This window comes from Anopheles coustani (assembly GCF_943734705.1).
Source record: "Anopheles coustani chromosome X unlocalized genomic scaffold, idAnoCousDA_361_x.2 X_unloc_16, whole genome shotgun sequence".
Lineage (NCBI taxonomy): Eukaryota > Metazoa > Arthropoda > Insecta > Diptera > Culicidae > Anopheles > Anopheles coustani.
Window position 1 is genome coordinate 103182 of NW_026525115.1, and position 9319 is coordinate 112500.

Sequence of the window (9319 nt, forward strand, 5' to 3'; positions counted from 1 at the left end):
ATCATATGGATCAATCACTAGGCCATCTTGCTTGCTTGTGTGGTAACTTGAAAGTGTATGTCTGACAGACCCAATCTGGGACTTAGCCGATTTTTCTCTTCATATCATATGGATCCTGGACTTAGCCGATTTTTCTCTTCATATCATATGGATCCATCACTAGACCATCTTGCTTGCTTGTGTGGTAACTTGGAAGTGTATTTCTGACAGACCCAATCTGGGACTTAGCCAATTTTTCTCTTCATGTCATATGGATCCTTCACACGGCCTTCTTGCTTGCTTGTGTGGTAACTTGAAAGTGTATGTCTGACAGACCCAATCTGGGACTTAGCCGATTTTTCTCATCATATTATATGGATCCTGGACTTAGCCGATTTTTAGGTTATTATATATGGATCCTGGACTTAGCCGATTTTTCTCTTCATATAATATGGATCCTGGACTTAGCCGATTATTAGGTTATTATATATGGATCCTGGACTTAGCCGATTTTTCTCTTCATATAATACGGATCCTGGACTTAGCCGATTATTAGGTTATTATATATGGATCCTGGACTTAGCCGATATTTCTCTTCATATGATATGGATCCTGGACTTAGCCGATTTTTCTCTTCATATAATATGGATCCGGGACTTAGCCGATTTTTCTCTTCAAATAATATGGATCCGGGACTTAGCCAATTTTTCTCTTCATGTGGTAACGTATGCCAATCGCTCACAAGTCATGGGATAAGGGTACTTGTGTTCTTCCATCTTCTAAGTCCCGCACGGGGACATCGTGATCGCCCCAAGTCCGGAATAGCGCCAAGTCAAGCCCCACGGTGGCCGTGCAGGACCTGTTAGCGGCGGCCCCACTGACAGCACTAATCCGGACTTAGAAATTATATCTTTCTAATCGAACACCACACACGCAACACCACCATACCACCATCTCCTTGCAAGTACCTAAGTACCCGCAACTCCATGGTGAAGGCAATGTCACTCCATCACCAACCTCTTTGCACTGCAAGCACTTGCGTACCCACAACACTCCGAAGAAGGCAACGGCGCGCGATGCTCGACTCCACACACCACACCACACCACACCACCGATGGCCAGCCAGCCAGCCAGCCCAACTAAGGGCTAACCCACCAACCAACCACCAATGGCCTAGGCCAGCCGGATCCCACCTTCAAGTCCAAGCACAGCCAAGTGCAAGTACCGCCAAGTGTTCACCAACCAACCATCACACCAGGTCAGCCGGCCAGTACCCACCTTCAAGTGCCATTACCCTCGGGTGCAAGCCCAATCAAGTGTTAACCAACCAACCCGGCCAAGGCAGCCAACAGGCCGGCACCCTACAGCACCGACCCGCCATCACCACCTCAACCGTTGACCATGCAAGTGGCCTCGGACAACAGGTGACACCCGAAGTACATCCGAAGAACGTATATCAAGTGTTTGCTCACCAAGTCCTCAACCAACCCCAAGTACCCGGAGGTACCCAGAGTGTTGGATCCGCCAACCCGTCCCGGCACTCCAAGTCCTTGCGAACCCAAAGTGTTTGCCCGGTAGGGCCATTGTATCACAACGCTTGCGACCATGCAAGTGGCCTCGAACAAGGTGACAGGGGTATCTTCACCAAGTTCTCAACCAACCCCAAGTACCCGGAGGTACCCAGAGTGTTGGGTCCGCCAACCACTACCAGCACTCCAAGTCCTCGCGAACATAAAGTGTTTGCCCGGTAGGGCCATTAGACCACAACGCTTGCTAACCATGCAAGTGGTCTCGGACAACAGGTGACACCCGAAGTACATCCGGAGAGTGTACAACAAGTGTTTGTTCACCAAGTCCTCAACCAACCCCAAGTACCCGGAGGTACCCAGAGTGTTGGGTCCGCCAACCACTACCAGCACTCTAAGTCCTCGCGAACCCAAAGTGTTTGCCCGGTAGGGCCATTAGACCACAACGCTTGCTAACCATGCAAGTGGTCTCGGACAACAGGCGATACCCGAAGTACATCCGAAGAGTGTATATCAAGTGTTTGTTCACCAAGTCCTCAACCAACCCCAAGTACCCGGAGGTACCCAGAGTGTTGGATCCGCAAACCCGTCCCGGCACTCCAAGTCCTTGCGAACCCAAAGTGTTTGCCCGGTAGGGCCATTGTATCACAACGCTTGCTACCATGCAAGTGGCCTCGGACAACAGGTGACACCCGAAGTACATCCGGAGAGTGTACAACAAGTGTTTGTTCACCAAGTCCTCAACCAACCCCAAGTACCCGGAGGTACCCAGAGTGTTGGATCCGCCAACCCGTCCCGGCACTCCAAGTCCTTGCGAACCCAAAGTGTTTGCCCGGTAGGGCCATTGAATCACAACGCTTGCTAACCATGCAAGTGGTCTCGGACAACAGGTGACACCCGAAGTACATCCGGAGAGTGTATATCAAGTGTTTGTTCACCAAGTCCTCAACCAACCCCAAGTACCCGGAGGTACCCAGAGTGTTGGATCCGCCAACCCGTCCCGGCACTCTAAGTCCTTGCGAACCCAAAGTGTTTGCCCGGTTGGGCCATTAGATCACAACGCTTGCTAACCATGCAAGTGGTCTGGAGTATAGGTGATACTGACATACCACCGAGATGGTACATCTAGTATTGGGTCACCAAAACCAAACCAACCCCAAGTATCAACCCGGCATACTCAGAGTGATGGATCCGCCAACCCGTCCCGGCACTCCAAGTCCTTGACGAACCGAAAGTGTTTGCCCGGTAAGGCCATTAGATCACAACGCTTGCTACCCCACGGCGAGCTAAACATGCAAGTGGTCTTAGGCAACAGGTGACACCCGAAATTCATCCGAAGATGGAATATCAAGTGTTTAATCACCAAGCCAGCATCCAAACACCAAGTACCCCGGGAGGACCCGATGCGTTGCGACCATCTCCAAGTTCTTGACGAACCCGCAGTGAAAGGCGGTAAGGCCTCTGGGCCGCAACGCTCGCATGTGTTAACCCGCAAACACCACTGACCGGTCGGTCCACCGCAAGGGTGGGTCCAACTAGTCCACACACGGTATGCCGCATGTGCCCCCCGGGGGGAGCACACCGCACACAACCACCAAGCATGGGTCGCCTGAAAGGATCGAAATGTACATCTCTCTTCAATGCGTAGCGCCCAGCCTGCAAACCCGTCGTTTTCGGGTGGTCTTAGGAGTCGAAACTATTCTTGGAAGATCGGCAAGCACAACGCCTTTTCCCACTTCAGGTACTTCGGCGAGCGCACTCGCGATAGGCTCAGTTTGAGGGTTTCCAATAAATGGAAAGAGTCTATAGAAGACTCAATCCGGTCTCGTGATGTTATTAGCCATCTAGCTAACGACTCCTATACATATACTACCAGCCTGGTTCGGTTACGACCTTAGAGGCGTTCAGGCATAATCCGACGGACGTAGCGTCATACCAAAGTCCGCTCGGACTAGTATTGAGCCATTGGTCCGTACCTGTGGTTCCTCTCGTACTGCACAGGAATTCCATTGAGATAGTACTTGCACACCAGTAGGGTAAAACTAACCTGTCTCACGACGGTCTAAACCCAGCTCACGTTCCCTTGAAAGGGTGAACAATCCTACGCTTTGTGAATTTTGCTTCGCAATGATAGGAAGAGCCGACATCGAAGGATCAAAAAGCCACGTCGCTATGAACGCTTGGCGGCCACAAGCCAGTTATCCCTGTAAAACGCTGTAGCGTCAACACGTGCTGAGCGTCGCTCCGTGTTTTTCACAAAAATTTCGCGTAAAAAGTTTAAAGAACCCACGAAAGTTTGTTTAAATCGTTAAAACTAGTGCCAATCTACAGATTAGTAGTGAAAACCGCACCGAAATCATCGATTTCAACGAAAAATAAGAAAGAAAAGTGTTTGTTTACATTTTGTATGGAGAGCGGCCCGGGGCGTAGCCCCATTTGGGACTACGTGTTTTTCGGTTAGAAAAGTGTCCGGATCCTGGCCGGATGTGGTTTTTTAGATGACAGACGGTGTTTTAAAACGAAAGTCAGAGAAAACCGCATGGAAAAAGACGAATTCAGCGCAAAATAAGTGTAATTAAAGTGGAAGCACGCGGTGCAAAAATTTTGGCAGGTGAAGATTCGATCGTCCATTTTCCAGCCGGATTCGGACTCGAAGATCCGAGCGATTTCACCTAAGCCGAATCGGGCTCCGTGTCATCTGATCCAGTTTTTCAAAAAAGGACCGTTGGTGCCGGATTTTCGGGTCGTTCAAATTGACCGTTGGTGGAGTCGTTGGCCGTTGGTTTGAAGTGGCCGTTAATTCAAATCGGTCGGTAATTCAAATTGGCCGGTTATACAAATTGGCCGGTAATTTTAATTGACCGTTGGCGGCAGTGTGTCCCGGATAGGTGTCCCGGCTGGGGGTGAAATGTTTCAAGTGTCCCGGCTGAAATATTTCATGGACCAACCATCCGGTTGAAATGTTTCAGTGAAACTTTTCAAGGTGTCTCGGCTAAGAGTGAAATATTTCATGTGTCTCGGCTGAAAAATTTCGAGGTTCGATCATCCCGGTGAAATATTTCAGTGTGTCTCGGCTAAACTTGGTTCCGAACTTGGCCGCCAGGCGGCGCCACCAGTACCAGCGGATTGCCAGCATTGCCACCAGGCGGCGCTTCGGGTCGTGGCGGGTGTCTCGGCTCACGGAGATTCCGAACACTGTTACCAGGCGGCGGCACTGGTGCTGAGCTTTTCAACGTCACAACCAGGCGGCGCCTTCAGTTCATCAAGTGTCTCGGCTGGTGGAGATCGCCGGTTTCACATCCAGGCGGCACTCTGAGTTTTATGGCGAGTGTATCGGCTGACGGTCAGCGGATTTGACAACCAGGCGGTGCCTGATCGCAGAGAAGAACTGAGATAGAAGCTCAGATTTGGAAAGGGGAAAAAGATTGGTTTGGCCTTTTATTTGTTGGAGTTTCTATTTCGCACCGGTACTTGGCCTTCCTCCACTCCCCTTCCCCTTCCCACCTTCCCTTCCCAGACACTCCACCCTGGCTCTCCGCAACCTAACCCATTGACTACAGGGATTTTCAGGGTTGCAGTAGGGGAATGGAGCAGGCATCGGGGGAGCCTTCGACGCGTCGGTCCGTCAGGCTCCGGTCCACCTGTGACGCTACCGCGCCATCGACGAAGGACGACAGGGACGAAGTAGGAACAACATCTTCAACATCATCGGTTGCGTTGCCGTTGACCCGGCAGCGAAAGGGAGGCAGTGTCGCGCCATCGACTGCGACGCCCACTCGGCCGGTGGTGGTGGTGCAGCGGATGGCCCTGCTAGCCAGCGATATGGAGATTTCAGAGGAGAGCGACGAGGACGAGCTCAACTCAACCGTCGTCCAGCAGGTGGCCGAAGCCCCGCAGCATGAGCTGACAATCGCAAGCCTCAGCAGCGAGTTGAGGGAGCTCCGGGCAACCGTCGAGACTCTCCTCGCTAAGGTTTGCGAGATGGAGAAGGGCCGGGCGACGGCAAAGGATGGCGACGTGGAGCTGAAGGCAAAGCTGAAGTTGTTGTCTCGCGAAAATCAGGAGCTGAAGCGAGACAACATTAGCCTTCGTGAGCGTGCGGCAGCCAGCGAAAGAGAGCTTATGCTGCTCCAAAGTGGACTCCACTCGATGGGAGAGTTGGCGGTAGCTACGCAGCAGCAACAACAACATGTCGTCAACTCCAGTGCTGTTGGGCAAAGCCAGCATCCACCTGGCGACACTCCCAAACAAAAGCGGACCCGGGCAAGGCGCGGCAAGAAAAAAGAGGGCGAACCGACGGGCATGAACGAAGTCATCACGCCTAATGTCCCCGAGATCCCGGTCGAGGCCGTCTTGTCCCAGGCCATGGCTCCAGAAAAGCCAAAACCGAAGGTAAAGAAAGCAGCGGCTGTGGCAACCAAGGTGCATGCGCAACCAGCATCCTTTGCTAAAGTCGTGGCCAAGGGAGACAAGAGAGCAGCACCACAGAAAGCGGGAAAGAGCGCTGCTAAAGTGGAGAGGCCTGCGGTGATCGTCCTCGAGGCCAACGAGGGCAAGGCCTTCCTCGACACATACAAGGCAGTGCGTTCCAAGACCAATGTGGATCAGTTCGTGGCGAGGGTTTGCCGCACAGGGGAGCGGAAGCTGTCGCTGTGGCTGAAGCCGAACACGGACTGCGAGAGTGTGCTGGCCGATGTCAGCGAAGCCATCAAGGAGGATGGAGTGGCCCACCTCCTTGTCGACAAGCAGACGGCCGCGATCACAGGAATCGACATGCTGGCGACTGTCGATGACTTGATTTCGGCGATTAAGCGACAGGCGGGGCTGACGGTTCCGGGCGAGGCAGTTCGGCTGTGGCGGCGGTACGACGGGCTGCAGAAAGCCCATATCAAGCTGCCGCGCGGGCAGTGCCAGCTTCTCGACGGTCACCGGGTCACCATTGGGAACACGAGTTGCGTCGTGCAGGCGCTCGCATCGGTCCCTGCAGGAGAGCAGCTCTGCTACCGCTGCTTTGGCAAGGGGCACCGCTCTCGCGAGTGCACCGGCCCTGACTACTCCAAGTGCTGCTTCCGTTGCGGTTCGAAGCAGCACAAGGCCAAGGAGTGCAGCTCGGGCCCCAAGTGCCTTACGTGTTCCGGACAACATCAGACAGGTTCACCGGTTTGCAGCGGAAGTAGCCAGCCGTCATGTTCCCGCTAGCTACGAACACCACTGTTAGAGGGCGTGACGCTGGGTTGAAGATCCTCCAGATCAACTTGGCGCGCAGCAGGGTAGCACAAGACCTCATGCTCCAGACCGCACGGGAGCAAAGGATCGACATTGTGCTGGCGTCGGAGATCTACCGTGTTCCACCCAATAACGGGAACTGGGCGGTGGACTCGACAGCGAAGGCAGCTGTTATAACGACCGGAGCCTTGCCCATACAGCGAGTCTGGGCAAGTAGGGTAGGACTGGTGTCGGTCCAGGTGGCGGGGGTGACCTTCATCTCTTGCTACGCCCCACCAACACCGGGATGGACGGACGAGGACTACCAGCGGCTGCTCGACGAGATCGATATCGAGGCCAGAGCACACCCCCTCGTAGTTTTGGCGGGCGACTTCAATGCCTGGCACGTGCGATGGGGCAGCGCGAGGACGAAGCCGCGTGGTGAAGATCTCGCCGAGGTCGTCGACCAGCTCGACCTGGCGATCTTGAACCGCGGCAGTGTGCCCACGTTCGTCGGCAACGGCAGTGCTACTGAAAGTGTGGTCGACGTGTCCTTCGCCAGTCCGGCCATTGAACCCGGTAACGACTGGCGGGTGCTCGACACTTTCACCAACAGTGACCACAGATACGTGAGATTCAGCGTATCCGCGACACCAGTCAGCAGCGCTTCACCACACCAGCAGAGGCAACCGCAACAACAGCACCAGCATCGCGACCGGCAGCGACAACGCGAGCAGATTGGACCGAGATGGAAGTTGCGTCAATTCCATCCCGAAGCCTTCCAGATCGCGCTCCAGGCTTCCGGGTTTGCCGAAGCGGCTGTATCACCGGCGACTCTCACCGCTGGACTTACTAGAGCCTGCGATGAGGTGATGCAGAGGGCACCGCCAGCGCAGTTTTTGGTGAGACCGGAAATGTACTGGTGGACGCAGGAAATCGGCCTTCTCAGGGAGCAGTGCAAGTCATCTGAGGATGCGATTTTGACCGCCGGAACCGGTGCACAGCGAGAGTTGGCCAGAGAACGGCACAGGAGCTGTAAGAAGGAACTCGCCCGTGCCATCAAGGCAAGCAAGGACCGTAGCTTTGATGAGATGATTGCGGAAGCTGAGGACAACGTCTTCGGCACTGCCTACAAGGTAGTAACGTCACGCCTTAAGGGTAGCCGCGTCCCCCCGGAGCGAGATCCTGCGATTCTACAGCACGTCGTGTCGGAACTCTTCCCGGATCATGGCACTTTTGAGTGGCCTGCACCGGATCTGGTCGATTGGGGGCAGACAACACAGGAGCCAGTGAGGGAAGTGTCGGATGAGGAGCTCTTGGCGATCGCGGCGCGGATGGTGCCCACTAAGGCCCCGGGACCCGATGGCATCATCAATCCGGCACTGAGGGTCGCTGTTCGCGAGCACACGGAGACGTTCCGCCGCGTGTTCCAGGAGTGCTTCGATCAATGCACCTTTCCCGCTGACTGGAAGCGACAACGACTTGCTTTGCTACCCAAGCACGGAAGACCTCAGGGCGATCCGTCATCCTTTCGGCCTCTTGGGATGCTCGACGGATCAGGCAAGATCTTGGAGCGGCTGATCTTGGATCGCCTGAATGAACACCTGGAAGACCCAGATCACCCTCGCCTGTCGCCGTCACAGTATGGATTCAGAAAGGGCAGGTCTACAATTCAGGCGATTGAACGTGTTAAGGAGGCCGGCCAGCGTGCGATGGCCCACCGAATGACGGATCGGAGGGCTAACAAGTGTCTGATGGTGGTGTCATTGGATGTACGCAATGCTTTCAACACGGCGAGCTGGCGGTCCATCGCCAAAGCACTGCAAGAAAAGCACGTTCCGGCATGTCTGCAGCGGATACTGGAAAGCTGGTTTCGGGGACGGCTACTGGTTTATGAGACGTCGGACGGTCCGGTCACCCGGGAATTGTCGGCGGGAGTCCCACAGGGTTCCATACTTGGTCCGACGCTGTGGAACACCATGTATGACGCCGTCCTGTCCATCGACATGCCCGCCGGTGTAGAGCTCGTCGCCTTCGCTGACGACCTCGTGCTCCTGGCACCAGGACCCACGCCGGCACTGGCCGCGAGTTTGGCGGAGGAGTCTGTGAATAGGGTTGTGGCTTGGATGCGCGAACACCAGCTGGAGCTCGCCGCAGCTAAGACGGATATTGTGATGGTGTCGAAAAAGAAGAAGGATTACAAGAACATCCCAGTTAACATCAACGGCGTTCCTCTTCGTTCGGCAACCGACATCAAATATCTAGGAGTGCGCATTAAACACAATCTTAAGTGGTCAGAGCACGTCAAGCAGGTCACTCAAAAGGCTTCTCGAGTAGCAACAGCTCTTGCACTGCTGATGCGACGGCACAGCGGGCCAAAGTGCAAGAAGCGTCGCCTCCTGGTTTCGGTCGTCAACAGCATCCTCCGCTACGGCGCACCGGTGTGGCACGAGGGTGTTGAAACCAGGGAGGAGCAACGACTGCTTGAAAGGGTCCAGAAGAGGGTTGTGGTCGGAGCATCCTTCGCATTCCGGACAATCTCATACGACGCTGCCGCAGTGATAGCGGGCACCATCCCAATAGCGCTGTTGGTAAAGGAGGACGCTCGC

At 54.6% G+C, this 9319-nt stretch overlaps 1 pseudogene; it reads right to left on the reverse strand.

Annotated features, from left to right (window-relative positions):
• Positions 1–3090: 3090 nt before the first annotated feature.
• Positions 3091–9319, reverse strand: part of LOC131270189 (large subunit ribosomal RNA) — an 11037-nt pseudogene continuing 4808 nt past the window's right edge.